Source organism: Aotus nancymaae, unplaced genomic scaffold, assembly GCF_030222135.1.
Source record: "Aotus nancymaae isolate 86718 unplaced genomic scaffold, 86718_ANA_hifiasm-v0.15.2.pri h1tg000022l_1, whole genome shotgun sequence".
NCBI lineage: Eukaryota > Metazoa > Chordata > Mammalia > Primates > Aotidae > Aotus > Aotus nancymaae.
In genome coordinates this window covers 44,570,042-44,585,263 of record NW_026988435.1, presented here as the reverse complement: position 1 = coordinate 44,585,263, position 15,222 = coordinate 44,570,042, and the positions used below count along the sequence as shown (strand labels likewise).

Below are 15,222 nucleotides of genomic sequence, written 5' to 3'. Positions count from 1 at the left end.
TGGCTGACACAGCACAGTGATGCCCCTGGAGAGAAAGCTGCTGAGGCCAGACCCTCCTTCGCAATGGTGACCTCGAAACATCAGCTTTCCTCCACTGACCTTCCCCAGCTCCACACCGTGACTGTCCACGGTGGAAACCGAGTCACACGCTGCTGTGACAGGCATTCAAAACTAGCTGCCTATGTATTTGTAGATCTACATTAATGTCATTGATAATTACAAAGTCGGATGTGAAGGGACCTTGGGCACCTTCACAGAAGGGTTAGAGCCCTGGACTAAGTCCAGGGGATTTGTTAATTTATAGCCCAGCTGGGTAGCAAGCACAGCTTTTATACAAAAGGGAGACTGGGCGTGGTCACTCAGGCTGGAGGGCAATGGCACGATCTTGGCTCACTGCAATCTCTGCCTCCTGAGTTCAAACGATTCTCCTTCCTCAGCCTCCCAAGAAGCTGGGATTACAGGCGCCTGCCACTGCACTCAGCTAATTTTTGTATTTTTAGTAGAGACGCGGTTCCACCATGTTGGCCAGGCTGGTCTTGAACTCCTGACCTCAAGTGATCCACCTGCCTTGGCCTCCCAAAGTGCTGGGATTACAGGCATGAACCCCAACGCCTGGCCAAAAATTTTTAATAATTTTATATATAAAAAAACTGGTGTAGCAGTGTCAGGTACATGATACATTTCATTTGTCGAGTTAAACGAATATTTAAAAACCACCAGACTATCATGAGGAAATGGCTGGTCTCGTTCCCTGGAACCGGGAGAGATCACTGAGGAGGTCAGAGGCAGGGCCCAGGCTCAAGTCACATAACAGCACTCTGTGGAAAATCTACATACTCCTATAATAAACGCCTACTAAATAGTCCAGATATACCATCCCCTAATTTGTGAGTATGTGAGTGGATGTGAAGCTTGTGACTGACTGCGCCATAAGGCCCATGCCAGTGAATAAGGTCGGTGGTTACTCTTCAAGGATATACGGTCTTTTTTGAACTTTAATTCTGCCTGTTTTGGGTGAGAATAGCATAAAGTGAGAGTCAATGTTTCACACGTAGTGGGAATTAACTTACTTGCTGATGATCAGACTTCCCTCTTTATGAGGAAAATCAGCCAATTTTTTTTTTAATTAAAAGCTGGAGGTAGCTGGAGAATGATTAAGGATGTAGATCATGGTTTACATAGGAGTAGGTTTGTATTTAAATTGCAAGGAAACCAGAGCCGAGGAGACGTGCTAGCTGGGAAAGCACTGATCTAAGGCCGGCAGGCCATCCACAGGGCTGCGGGCGTAGCCCTCAGTGATTAATTACATCTTAATCCCGTCTAGTATCTGCGCAGGAAGAATTAAGTGTTCAAGGAAATTCACTGATAGCCATGGAATCTCTTGTCTGTTGCTTTTTACATTTTCAACTTTTTTTTTTTTCAAACCTACAGAATAACCCATATAGATTCACCAGTTTTGCCACTCTGCTGTCTCTCGGTCTCTATCTGTAGTGTTTGCAGATATCATGATATTTCACCCTAAATCCTTCAGAATGCTTTTCTGAGAACAATGATTGGCCCTGGCTATCATATTTTCACTACAGTGATCTCCCTTGGGAAATTTAACTCTGATGTAATATAAACAGTATCAATTTAACATTGAGGTAATACGCACAGTTCAGTATCCAGTATCATAGTTCATGTTCAGATGTCCCATTTTCCCCAATAACAACCTTTATAGATGTTTTTCTTTTTTTTTCCTGCCCATTATTCAGAGTTGTATGTTGCATTTGTTTTTTTCTTTCTTTTTTTTTGAGACGGAGTCTCACTCTGTTGCCCAGGGGCTGGAGTGCAGTGGCATGACCTCGGCTCACTGCAGCCTCCGCCTCTCAGGATCGAGCGATTCTACTGTTTCAGCATCCTTGAATAGCTGGGATTACAGGTGCCCACCACCATGCCTGACTAATATTTGTATTTTTAGTAGAGATGGGGTTTCACCATGTTGGCCAGGCTGGTCTCAAACTCCTGACCTCAAGTGATCCGCCCACCTCAGCCTCCCAAAGTGCTGGGATTACAGGCATGAGCCATCACGCCTGACTGAATTAGTTGTTAATAATGTAAATTTGACACCTTAAGCTACAAACCTTTTTTTTTTTTTACATTAAAATTTTGGAAGATGAATCTGCCTTAAGAGGTATTATTTCCAGACTCTACTGAAGGATTATAGTGGACACACTGAGAATCCTCTTGAAGACGTGATAATTGTCATGTAAGTGAATTCCAGCCCTGGGCTGTATGTAGAACTAGGAGAAACGGCTTAGGGTGGGTGAAGTCTTTTGTTTACTTTCAGTTATTCGCACTTGCCATGGACCTGTCGCTTTTTTCTATAAACAACCTTTTATTCACGTATACTGAGGACTATTTCATGTGCCGAGGCCCAGAGAACCAGTCATCTGGCCATTTTGGAACTGTGAGTGATGTCACCAGCGGTGTGTGTAGAGGGAGTGTCCATTAGCTGTTGTGGTGGCAGTGGGAGTGGGGCTGGGTGGAGACCTGAATACAGAGACGGTTGTGGAAAGCCTGGGAAGTGTTTGAAGATGGAGCGCAGAAGGCCTTGGGAACAGGCTGAGGGATAGGAGGCTGGAGGGAGGCGTGATGTCCCAGGTGGGGACAAGCAGGGAGACGGTGGACGTGGGGGAGGCTCCAGAAAGGTCTGGGGAGCCATGCAACGGCCTAGCATAGGGCGATACAGAAGCCACTGCAGAATGCTGGGCCAGGCAGAGAATCCAGCCTTAACAGAGCAACACTTGCCTACTCTGTCTCTGGCTGCCTGGCACTGCACCCTACGGATGTACCCAGGTGCAACACTTCCCATGGGATGGCACGTGGTTATGACTAACCTTATACATCTAACATTCATGCAAGCAAGTCTGTCTCTGGCATCAATCCTGCATGTGGGTCAAAGGCTATGTGCATTTAGAATTTGTATGGTATCCACAAATTATCTGAATGGAAGCTATACTAATTTATTCTCCTACCAGCAAAGGAGGAGAGAGCTTGTTTCTCTAGTTTCTTCAAAATTTAAACTTTTTTTTGAGGCAAGGTCTTGCTGGTTTTGTTGCTCAGGCTGGAGTGCAGTGGCACGATCACAGCTCACTGCAGCCTCAAACTGTGAGACTCAGGTGACTCTCCTGCCCCAGCCTCCTGAGTAGCTGAGACTACAGGAACGTGCCACTGAGCCCAGCTAAGGATTTTAGAGACAGGGTCTGGCTATGTTGCCCAGGCTGTATTAAACTTTTAAAAAATCTTTGCTAATCTAATAAAAATGATCTTACGGTGACTTTGTTTCTTATTACGGCGTAGTTGAACAGCTTCTCATATGCTTAAGAACTATCGAATTTCCTACGAACTGTCCATCCATATGCTTTGCTCATGTTTCTATATACATATTTACAAATTTATTGATTCCTGAGAGCCTCACATAAAAGAGGGAAAGGAGCCCTTTTGTAGCACCAATTTAAAATCGTTGCCCCGGTTCATGACTTGTCTTTCTGAATGGAAGTTTTTTGCCAGGCAGCAATGAACAAGACAGTCTGCCTCTCCGAATGCGGGCGGCCAGGACTAAGGTGAAAGGTCCGTCGCTTCTCCGTCTCAACGTTTTGTGATGGCACACACACTAGGCGGAGGGGGTCAAGAGAGGCCACACAGGCCCCCAGGGAAGAACCTAGGGCCAGGCCCGCGGCTGGCCCAGTGCTCGCCCGTCCCGTGGCCGAGCCCGTCCGGCAGGACTCACCTCCCGGCCCCTCGCGGGCGCAGACCTCGTGTCCCAAAGCCCACCCCGCCGGCCAAATCCAGAGGCCACCGTGAGTGGGGGCAAGTCCCAGGCCTGCTCCAGAGAAAAACTCCACCCCACCCACCGCCACCACTGCCCAACCCCGCAAGAAACGCGTCCCAGAAGAGATGGAGGGGGAGCTACCCGCGCGCGTGGGCGGTGGAGCCGTGCCACGTGGGATGGGGCAGCGCGCGGAATCCGCTCCTGCCAGACCCGCCCCGCGAGCGCCCGCTGCCCCGTCCACACCGCCCACGTCCCGCAGTCCCACCCGCAGGCCTCGCCAACCGCGCCACCGTCTCGCGCGCGCCCCCATCTCGCCCGCGCCCCTCGCTCCCGGACGCAAACTACAAGTCCCGCCATGCCCCGCCACCGCCCCCCGGCTTCCGGTGCTGCGCAGTTTCCGGAGCGGATCGCAACCCGGAGTCCGGATCCGATCCCGCTCTGCACATTCCAAAGGCAGGTAAAGCTCTGGGCCCCGCGCCTGCCGCCCGCCTCGGCGCGCGCCCCGCCCGTCCCGGCCCACGCCGGCCGCCCCCGCGAGCCCCGGCGCGCCCCGGACCTGGTGCCCCCCGCCCCCCGCGCCCGGCCGCCGCGCGCCGCCCCGGTCCAGCCGCCATGCCGACTGTTCTTTGTTACATTCGCCGGCTGCGGGCACCGTTGGCGATCGGAGTCAAAACCCGGCTGGATTTCCCGGAGCCGCTCCGGGATCGCCCTGCGCGCCGCCCGCCCGCCGGGTCCCGCCGCCGCGGGCGCTCATGGCTGGGCCCAGCGCCCCCGCCCACGGCCTTGCGCCCCCCGCCCGCCCGCGGCCAGGCCCAGCGTGGAGCCGCGGAGCTGCCGGGCCGCGTTCGCCCGTGGGCGCGGCGCGGGGTCTCTGCCGCCCCCGGCCCGTGGCCCCACGGCCCCCGTCCCCGGGCGGCTTCGTCGCCGAGGGCCTCGGGGATGTCGCTGTCCCCGCCCTCGGGAATAGCCCGTGCGGGGCGCACGGGAGGGTCCCTGGACCCCACCCCCGCGTTTAGAGAAGCTGAGTCCGGGTGATGGGGTCCCCAGGCCCCCTGCGCCTTATTTTCGTAAGCCTTTTGGTGGCAGAGAGAAGGTAGCGAGGTGGATGGACGGGTGACGCGCGCCTGCCCGGGGTGGGTGACCGTGCGGGGACTGGGCGCGCCTGCCGCCCAGGTGAGGCCCGCCTCGCGCGGACAGGTGGGGACGGGGGCCACGTGCGGCCTCAGGCGAGAGGGGAGGTGTTCACACAGGGGTCGGCCTTAAGAAGGCAGAAATGAAAACTCATGGAAATAAATACCACTACCTGGTGGTTAGAGTTATCACCCATTTGCCTTCCTTAAGCCCGTGAGGTAGTGGATGGGTTTTTCCCCCACAAATGCTCAGAAATTGCCTCTCACCCCCAAGCTCCCAAAGAGAGTTTAAAACGGTAGAAACAAGTGTGTGATCAGAGACACGTGGACCTATGTGTGTATTTAAAGCTGCCAACCTTGTTTTAAAAAACCATATTGGCTTAAGCCCGACTCAAGTGAATTTGGAGAACCCAGATTGGTTCCTGAAGGTGTTTTTAAGGATGACATGTAAAGGCACCAGTGGTTTTGTGATGAACTCTACAAGGTAGCAGTGACAGTTCTCCTGGGAGAATGCAGTGGTGTAACCGCTTTTGAAAAGGGAGGTGATCCCACCCCGGTGCACACACCGCTACCATATTTTGTTTCAAGCTCGGACATTTTCACATGTTCCACGTTTTCAGTGCTTCACTCCTTCCCCAGATTTCCCGACATCGCTGCCTCATGGTGAAAGATTAAGAAGTACTAGCTCTATAATTTAGATTTTCAAAAGAAGAAAATAACAATTTTTTTTTAATAGTTTGTTTTTCTTCTTACATCTGTGATTCAAACTTTTTGCGGCAAAGTAGCCGGCAAAGGATAAACTAGTATGTCCCATTTTGGAAGCAGGCGGGATGGTTATTTCTCCGGAAGACACATAAATAAATGTAATAATCAACTGTAGTTGGAAGGCTGCTGGCTTGTCTTAGAATAATTATATTTGACAAAGAACTCTGTTCACTTAGGATGTGGCTCTCATACCATTTTTGATGTCATTATCTGTGCAGAGGGCGAGGGAAGAACAGTCCTGCCCTTTGCAGTGAAGGGAGATTTAAGGCATCTGTGTCTTCCACCTGTGTGCTCAGAGGTTGGGATGGCGAGCAGAGACCTAAATGCTTTCTCAGACTCAGTTCCTCATTTGTAAAGTGAATGGCCCTGCTCAGCTCACCTCACCTCACAGTGCTGGTGTGTGTAGATACTCATTCATTCGGCCGTTCGTTCATTCTTTCCACCAGTGTTTGTTGAACACCTGTTACATGCCCCAAGCTGTAGTGGATGGGAGAGAGGACTACACCTTACACCTGGTGGACCTGATGTTCTGGTGGTGGGGGGATGGGGGCAGGCGGGAGGTGGTGTAGACAGAACTGGTGGTAGGGGGATGGGGGGGCAGGCGGGAGGTGGTGTAGACAAAATCATAAACTCTCAGTTAAGGCAGTGGGACGAACATGAAGAAAGGAAGGGGGGCAGGCGGGGTGGCGGGCCAGGGATGGGGCACTTGGGGGTGGGACTAGAAGGGGCTGTGTGAGGAGGGGCCACAGCGCAGACCAGTGCTGTGAGGGAGCCTCTGGTGGAACTGGGCAGGGTGGTGCCTGCCCTACCAGGCAGATGGTGGCAAGTGCAAAGACCCTGGGGTGGGATGAGCCCAGGATGGGACAGGCCAGTGTGGCCGTGCAGGTGGGGCAGCAGGGGCTAGGCACCCAGCAGAGATTTTATTCTGAGTGCCTTGTGGATGCCACTGAGGGGCTTTGAGCAGTGGTGGGGCAGAGCAGTGGTGGGGATGCCACTGAGGGGCTTTGAGCAGTGGTGGGATGGAGCTGGCATCACAGGAATCCAGGCCCCGCCTGATTCCACTCCACATAGCTTGGAGGCAGAAGGGGAGACGCGGCAGCACAGAGCCAGCTCCAGAGCCAGGCAGGCCTGCTGCTGGTTTGGTTGGGAAATGTGTGGTGGGTGACTGGAGTTGCTGTTTACTGAAGTGCAGGTGATGGCTGTGTCCTGGGTGTGGGGGTGACCTGAGGGACTCAGGGGCCCTGTAGACCAGACATCTTCAATCTGCCTCTCAGAGTGGGAGAAGCCCCTGCCCTGGGCCCACGTCCACTCCTCAAAAGGCTCCTCCTAAGGAAAAGTCCCTCTTGCAGTGACGGGCCCAGGGGTGTGGGAACCACGGGGTCCCAGCAGATGTGAGGGTGTTGGAGAGTGGCTCCCCTTGGGCCACAGGTCTGTAGTATGCGGGAGCCTCTGCCAGCGGCATTCATGGTGATTGTTGATGGCAAGTTGATCTTTGATGAATTAGGACTCGGAACTCGAGAGGATGTGGCATTGGGGGACTCTGCTGTGACCAAGCCTCTTCTGCTCCCATCTCCTTATTTCTGGAACCGGCTTCTCTGCGCTCACATTTCTAGAAAGAGGAATAGGGACAGAGGTGAGCATTTGTTCGTGATATGTGAACTGATTGGGGGGAAGCGCTTTCTCTTCTATGGAACACAGCTCTTACGTTAGATGATGTCTGTCAAAGCGCAGACTGTTCTGTTTGGACTGGTGGTGTTTCAGTTGTAGTCACACCACATAAGGAGATTTTGTTCGAGGTGGACCGCTTATATGATGCTGGTCCCTAAGATCACAGTACCGTATTTTTACTGTACCTTTTCCATGTTGAGATGTGTTTAGATAAACACTGTATTTATCTAGGCAATGTTACAGGTGCCTACAGTATTGTGTATAGTCAAGTGCTGTACAGATTTGTAGCCTAGGTGTGTAGTAGGCTATACCGTCTAGGGTTGTGTATGCACACTGTCATGTTTGCACGACTACAGAATCCCACAGCAATGCATTTCTCAGAATGTATCACCACCATCGAGCACACACGACTGTACTGCAATGACAGTTCAATCCAGGAGAAGTTAGCACAACCCCGTGGCTGTAGAAAATCAAGACAAATTCAATCCATATGCATGTTTGTGTTGCAAAAAGTTACAGTGGGGGAATCAATAGAGTAATTTCAAGCACGAATATACGACGCCGGGTTTGCATTTTGTAGTAACAGAAATAGGAGTTCCTGGAGGAAGAAGGGGACACTTCTGGCCCTTAAAGAAGAGCCCGCTCATGTCCATCGTAAATAGATGGCCGTGGCTGTCACGTTGTGGTGCCTAGATTCTGATAGATATGTTTACAAGAGTCACATGGCGGTTTTATTTTAAGTCAATATTTACAGTATGCTGGAAATGTTGTCCCTTGCAGCCGTTTAAAACAGGGATGAACGGTTCATGCTGTCATGTCCCTAAATGCAGGGAGTAGCGTTTTAGGAAACGCTTTTGTGGGGATACTGGCAAAACTTAAAGAGCCTGGCCGCTCCTGGTTCCAGGCGTCAGGTGGAGCTGCCTCTGGGACCTGGGGAGGGCGAGGCGCCGCCAGGAGGCTGGCTTGGGAGTTGGGGGTTGGGGGAAGTGCTACATTCAGAGGGAAGGAGGTCCAGGTAGCCAGCTTGGGGTACCCCCTGTGGAGGGCTCTGGAGGGGAGGTGCAGACAGCAAAGGGGCTTGAGCAGGAGCACGCAGGAGAGGGACCCTCCAGGGCAGAAGGGGTTTCCAGACGAGGCAGTAAGGGTGACTTAGGGTGTGGAGGAGCTTGGACTGGGTGGGGTCCCGCTGAAGCCATTCATCCTACATGAATCTTCCTCAGAGCAGGAGAAGCCAAGATCTGCACCCTGGCCTGGAGCCCTCCAAGCCCATGGGGTCTGATGAGCACAGACGGCTGGAGCCTGGCTTTCTCAGAGATGACGCTTTTCTTTGCCTGAGATGCACCGTCTGTTCCTGGCTCCCTCTGACTGCTCCCCTTGTTTGCCGTGGTCTGGGTCTCCACCGGACAGCTCTGAGTGTTGACCTATTACAAGCATCATCAGTAAACCTTGACCGAATGATGCGGCTCCAGGCAAGCTCAGCGTCAGTCGGGGGTCCTTCACTCCTGGTGGGGGTTGGGCCTGCAGGACGTAACTTCCCACTCACTGGACCAAGAGTCTGCTTTTGAGAAGGGGTGTTCCAGGTGTCTCAGAATGCTTTGGGCCTCTGGCCTTGTGTAAGTTTCTCCACACACACGCACGCATGCACACACGTATATGGTAGGTAGTTATGGTAGGTTTGCCTTTTATTGTGACCAAAACCATAAATGCTGTTGTAGTGCCTCGTTAGGCAAGAGGTTAACAGGGTCCTTGTTCTGAGCAGCCGCCTCTGCTCTGACTGGCAGGCGGTCCTGTCATCTGGATTCCTCTTGCCTCCCGGGGTCCCTGTCCCCTGCACGTCTGACGTCTCCAGGCTTTGCTCTCTGCCTCTTCTCATTCCCTCTGCGGTGCTCTCCCTGACCTCATGCTGAGAATGCGTGAGAACCTGCTTTTGAAAATATGCTAAGCCAGCACTCACAGCCCCTCCTCCATCCAAGCCCTTTAGGGTCACTCAAGCCTTGTCATTAACTAGGAATCAGTCCTCCTACCCTTTTTTTGTTAAACAAACACAGGACAGCCAGTTAGAGCACCCATCAGTGTGGTGGAGTCTATAATGCCTCGGTTTGCTTTTTTTTTGTGTGTGTGTGACAGAGTGTTGCTTCATCACCTAGGCTGGAGGGCAGTGGTGTGATCTCCATCTCAGCTCACTGCAAATTCTACCTCCTGAGTTCACGCAGTCTCCCCACCTCCGCCTCCCGAGTGGCTGGGACTACGGGTGTGTGCCACCATGCCTGGTTAATTTTTGTGTTTTTTGTAGAGCTGGGGTTTCTCCATGTTACTCAAGCTGGTCTCATTCCTGGTCTTCAGTGATCCTCCCACCTCAGCCTCCCAAACTGCTGGGATTAGAGGTGTAAACCACCGCGCCCAGCACCGTTTCCATTTTAAGATGGTAGAGTGCATGCCTTTCTCTCCCTCTTAAAGAACCAGATGTGAAAATGAGAACTATAGATATCATCGTTGATGAAACTAAGAGCTCAGAAGGTGAGAACAGAGAAGAAATCATAAACAGTACAAGAACATGGTGCGGCCGAGGACATGCTGCCGGGATGAAGGCCCAGTCAGTGCGCAGCGTCAAAGCAGGTCGCAGGAGCTAGAGCAAAACTTCCGAAAGATTCTGGAGGTAGAGAGCTGCACAGAAGAGCTCCAATGGAAGGAAAGGTAGAGGCGTACCAGCCACGATGCTGGAAGCTGACGGACCATGGAGTCCGTACCCAGGCAGCCCAATTGAGGTGTGGGGGTAGAATAAGAACATTCACAGACATGACGCATCCTCCCACAAGATACACCCCCACGTGCCCTCCTACGGAAACTACGGGAAAATGCTCTTTCCAGAGGCAGGGAGTAAACCAAGGAAACGGAAGCAGTGAGGCTCAGGAAACAGCTCCACGTGCAGGAGAAGGGTGATGGGCAAGGGGCGGCCCAGGAGGCAGCTTGTGTAGACCTCGAGGGCATGGGACAAGGAGGGGAATGCTAGGAAGCACAGCGGAACACCTGCGCCAGCTCGTCAGTCTGAGTCGGTGAAAAATCATAAGGAGAAGCCATCGCAGGGTGGGGAAGATGTGGCCATGGGTGCCTTCCCCTCCCACCACCACCAGCAACAGGGCCTGTGCATATGCAGTGCGTGAAACTGCACACAGCAAAGACAAAAGCCACGTGGGCCAGGTGCGGCGGCTCACACCTGTCATCCCAGCACTTTGGAGGCTGAGGCGGGTGGATCACGAGGTCAGAGTTCAAGACCAGTCTGGCCACGATGGTGAAATCCCATCTCTACTAAATTTATAAAAATTAGCCAGGCGTGGTGGCGCGCGCCTGTAGTACCGGCTGCTCAGGAGGCTGAGGCAGAGAATTGCTTGAACCTGATTGCACTACTTCACTCCAGCCTGGGTGATGAGAGCAAACTCCATCTCAAAAAAAAAAAGCCTCGTGCACATGACGCCACCTAACGGTTCTAGAAACCGGCTGTAATGCCCTTTCTTTCTAATCTCACTAAATACGGTGCTTCCGTCCAGCCGAATCCAGTGGTTCAGCGCACCCAGCAGTGTGCACTTTGCAGTCTCCTTCGCCCTCCCGCCCCCCGACCTCCGCCTCTGCCCCACACAGTAGTAGGAAGCAAGACGTATGCACAGCATACCGAATGTTTCTGACACAGAGATGATACCTGCTTGTGATGATGGATATGCTTATTCCCTGATCTGCTCCCTGTCCATCATAAGCATCCATTTGAACCCCATAAATAGGTACAATCGATTACGTGTCAAAAAAATTAAAACTACAAAAAATAAAGCCTAAGTAAAAACAAATCAATTAACTGTAAAGTTACTGATGATGGACTTGTTTAAGTTCATTATTAATTTTATTTTTTTGAAGAAAACATATTAATAATGAACTTGTTAAGGCAGCCAATAATATTTTCACAGTCATAATATATACATCGATTTAACTATAATCATATTGGGAAATGAGAGGAGGGGAAGAGACTCTAAGGAAGCCAACCCTTCATCGCTGTAAGAAGAAGTAAAAATTCACGATCCAACTTTGAGAAATGAGGCATCTCAGAGAAGCGTGTTATTTTGAGTTGTAGAAGCAGATACAGCAGAAAGACAGAGGCTCGAATGGCCTCCCTGGAGAATGGGATAGAAAATGGGGGACTGGAGAAGGGGCACTTTTTGTTTTTTTAAAGGTATTTATATAGATAACTTTTTTTTTTTTTTGAGACGGAATCTCACTGTCACCCAGCCTGGAGTGTAATGGCATGATCTCTGCTCACTGTGACCTCTGCCTCCCTGGCTCACGCGATTCTCCTGCCTCAGCCTCCCGAGTAGCTGGGATTACAGGTGCCTGCCACCATGCCAGGCTAATTTTTGTATTTTTAATAGAGACAGGGTTTCACCATGTTGGTCAGGCTGACCTCAAACTCCCGACCTCAGGTGATCCGCCTGCCTCGGCCTCACAAAGTGCTGGGATTACAGGCGAGAGCCCCCACACCCGGCATAGGTAGCATTTTGATGAAACCAAGAGGTTCAGAAAGTGAGAAAAGAGGATAAATCATAAAAGAAATAGTCTAAGCAAACAACTATTTATAGTTTTGTAATAGCTATTTCCTTTGTATAGAATAAACATTATTTTAGAGAAGACAGAAAGACTCCAAAATAAAAGGGCCCGATGTTCCATTGTGTCCTGGGGCCTTCCTTGCCGATGGGCCGGGCCAGGCCTAGGAGGGTCCTGGTACATAGGTGTGCTACTGTGCAGGTGGAGGCTGGCCGGCTGCAGGAGAGGCTGCACTCAGCAGAGCCTGTCAGAGCACCCCTTGTGTTCCCATGCCTTGATCCTGGGTGCTGGCGAGGTGATACAGTCTGGAAGAACGGCAGCCGTCCCAGGGAAGGAGGCTGCTGGTTGGCCATCAGTGATAACGGCAGAGGACCCCTGTTCGTGTCTGTCGTGTTTCAGGACACGTGGAGAGGGACACTGGGCTCTTCATGTCTACTTTTGAGACCCACTGTGGGCCTACAGGTCCCAGATTGGGAACCACAGGGTCAGTGAGTGGCTCTTGGACACATCTCTGGGCAGTGAGGTGTCCGACACGGAGCCACTGAGCCCTGCTAGGTCCTGCCAGGTCTCTGTCTGGTGTGCTGTTGCCTGCAACTGGAATACTTCCCTGCCTCCTGTGGGATTACTCCAGTGGTGGTGGAAGGGTATGAGCCCAGACAGGGACAGCCTGTGGCTTTAATAATGGCAGCTGCTACTCGAGAAGGACAGTGACAGGGAGGGCGACCCTAGGCGGAAGCAGGGGTGGTGGTGCGGGAGGTGAGGGGGGCCTGTGGGAGGAATGCACAGCCAAGGACGGTCCCCCAAACACTCCTGGACATGTGGGACCCCTGGATGAGGCCGGAAGAAAGCATTGTATTTAATGAGAAATGAGATTAGAAAGGGAGTTACCACCAGCTTGTAGAATGCATGCATTTTAACTGCTGGGTAGCAGGCAGTGAGGAGTGGTTGCTATATTATGCCATTTCATCACAGCCTTGGAAGCTGGGTTAAAAATCTCTGTCTACCCATCCGTATCAGTGAGCTGAAATGTGGAAGTTGTGCCAGCTGAAAGGCACTCGGTGAGTCCTAGGCCCCCCGTTTTATCGTAAGGTGAGGACACTGAGCCCCATGGAGGGGCCATGACTCACTGAGGTCTCTCTCATCTGGTAAACAGCAGAGGCGGACTCACACCCTGGGCCTGGCATCTAGCCCTCTTGGAGCAAAGCCGGGCCCTGCCCCTCTGCTGACCCCAGGAGTTTGCAGTGTGGACCATCCTTTTTTAGCACATTCATCACTATGTGCAAAAGGTGCTCTTTGTCCAAATAAATTGGGAACCTGCTGGACAGAACACATCTCAGCTGGGCGCGGTCACTCAGCACTGTAATCCCAGCTCTTTGGGAGGCCTAGGTGGGCAGACCTAGAGATCGAGTCAAGAGATCGAGACTCTCCTGGCCAACATGGTGAAAACCCATCTCTACTAAATATACAAAAGTTAGCTGGGTGTGGTGGTGCATGCCTGTAGTCCCAGCTACTTTGGAGGCTGAGGCAGGAGAATTGCTTGAATCCCAGAGGCGGAGGTTGCAGTAAGCCTAGATCGTGCCACTGCCCTCCAGCCTGGGTGACAGTGAGACTGTCTCAAAAAAAAAAAAAAAATCTCAACAGAGATTGTTGTTGTGGGACTTCTTGGGGACTTTCCTCCAGCGTGTGCCGTGACTCCAGAGTGGGAATGTGTAGGGTTTCACAGATTGACTTAGCCAGAGTCCCTCTCCCCTCACCCACAGGCCCCTGAAAGTCCCCGCTGCATCTTTCACGATGGTTCTGCGCACATATTTTTGAAAATACATTTGCTTTTTCCCTTTAGTGAGTTTTCCCTTAGTGCTTTTGATACTGTGACGAGGGCACGTGCCCGGGGGAAAGATGCTCCTCCTGCTTCCATAAGCATTCCTTGAGCCTCGAGACCAGGGCTGGCTTCTGAGCACTTGAGCTGTGTCTGGTCCAAATTAAGGTATGTGGTAAGCGTAAAATACACATGGATTGCTAAGACTTAGTATGAAAAAGTTCCTTAATACTTTTTTGTATCTTTTAAAAATATTTTTATTAATGTTGACATTATATTTTGGATTTACTAGATTAATAAAATGTTACTAAAATTACGTATTGTGAATCGTAGCAAGAATTTTTGTGGTGTAAAACAAGATTATTCTAAAATTTCTATGGACAGGTGAAGGAACTGGAATAGAATGGCTAGAGCAGTTTTGCAAAAGAAGAATAAAGTGAGCCGGGCGCGGTGGCTCAAGCCTGTAATCCCAGCACTTTGGGAGGCCGAGGCGGGTGGATCACAAGGTCAAGAGATCGAGACCATCCTGGTCAACATGGTGAAACCCCGTCTCTACTAAAAATACAAAAAATTAGCTGGGCATAGTGGCGCGTGCCTGTAATCCCAGCTACTCCGGAGGCTGAGGCAGGAGAATTGCCTGAACCCAGGAGGCGGAGGTTGCGGTGAGCCGAGATCGCGCCATTGCACTCCAGCCTGGGTAACAAGAGCGAAGCGAAACTCCGTCTAAAAAAAAAAAAAAAAGAAGAAGAATAAAGTGGGAGGAGCCCTTCTGCCCACCTTTGAGACTTGCTGTGAAGTTACAGTCATCAAGACTGCATTGGTTGACCTCTGCTGAGCGTGGTGCTGCTGGAGAGGTCAGCGGGTAGCAGGGAGCCCCAGGCATAGACTCACATAAGCGTGGGCACCTGACTTGGACAGAGGCGCAGGAGCGACTCTGCAGTGCCGAGGCCATGGGGCACAGTAGGCAAAAAGGTGGACCTTAGCTCAACCTCTCAGCATATACAAAAACTATTTCAGATTGGATAACAGATTCAAATGTAAGATGTACAATTACAAGACTCTTCTAGCTGGGCATGGTGGCTCACGCCTATAATCCCAGCACTTGGGAGGCCAAGGTGGATAAATGTCTTGAGCCCAGGAGTTCAAGACCAGCCTTGGCAACATAGTGAGACCCTCGTCTCTACAAAGAAATAATAATAATAATAAAAAGAGCCAGACATGGTGATGTGTGCCTATAGTCAGCAACTCGGGAGGCTGAGGCAGGGAGAGCGCTTGAGCCCTGGAGGTAGAGGTTGCAGTGAGCCGAGATCATGCCGCTGCACTCCAGCCTGGGCGTGAGAGTGAGAGTCTCTCTTAAAAACAGATACTTTTCTGGGAAACATAGGAGAAAGTCTTTGGAACCTTGGGCTTGGTGAAGAGAGGTGTTAGATGTGATACCAGAGCAG

General features: G+C 51.6%; 1 protein-coding gene across 2 annotated transcripts in view; it reads left to right on the top strand.

Moving 5' to 3' along the window:
• The first annotated feature begins 4,195 nt into the window (after positions 1-4,195).
• PRDM15 (PR/SET domain 15) overlaps positions 4,196-15,222 on the top strand; it is an 80,317-nt gene continuing 69,290 nt past the window's right edge. For both annotated transcript variants that reach the window (XM_064380172.1, XM_064380171.1), the window contains exon 1: positions 4,196-4,271. The gene's annotated coding sequence lies outside the window, so the exon portion shown is untranslated. The remainder of the gene's footprint in view (positions 4,272-15,222) is intronic.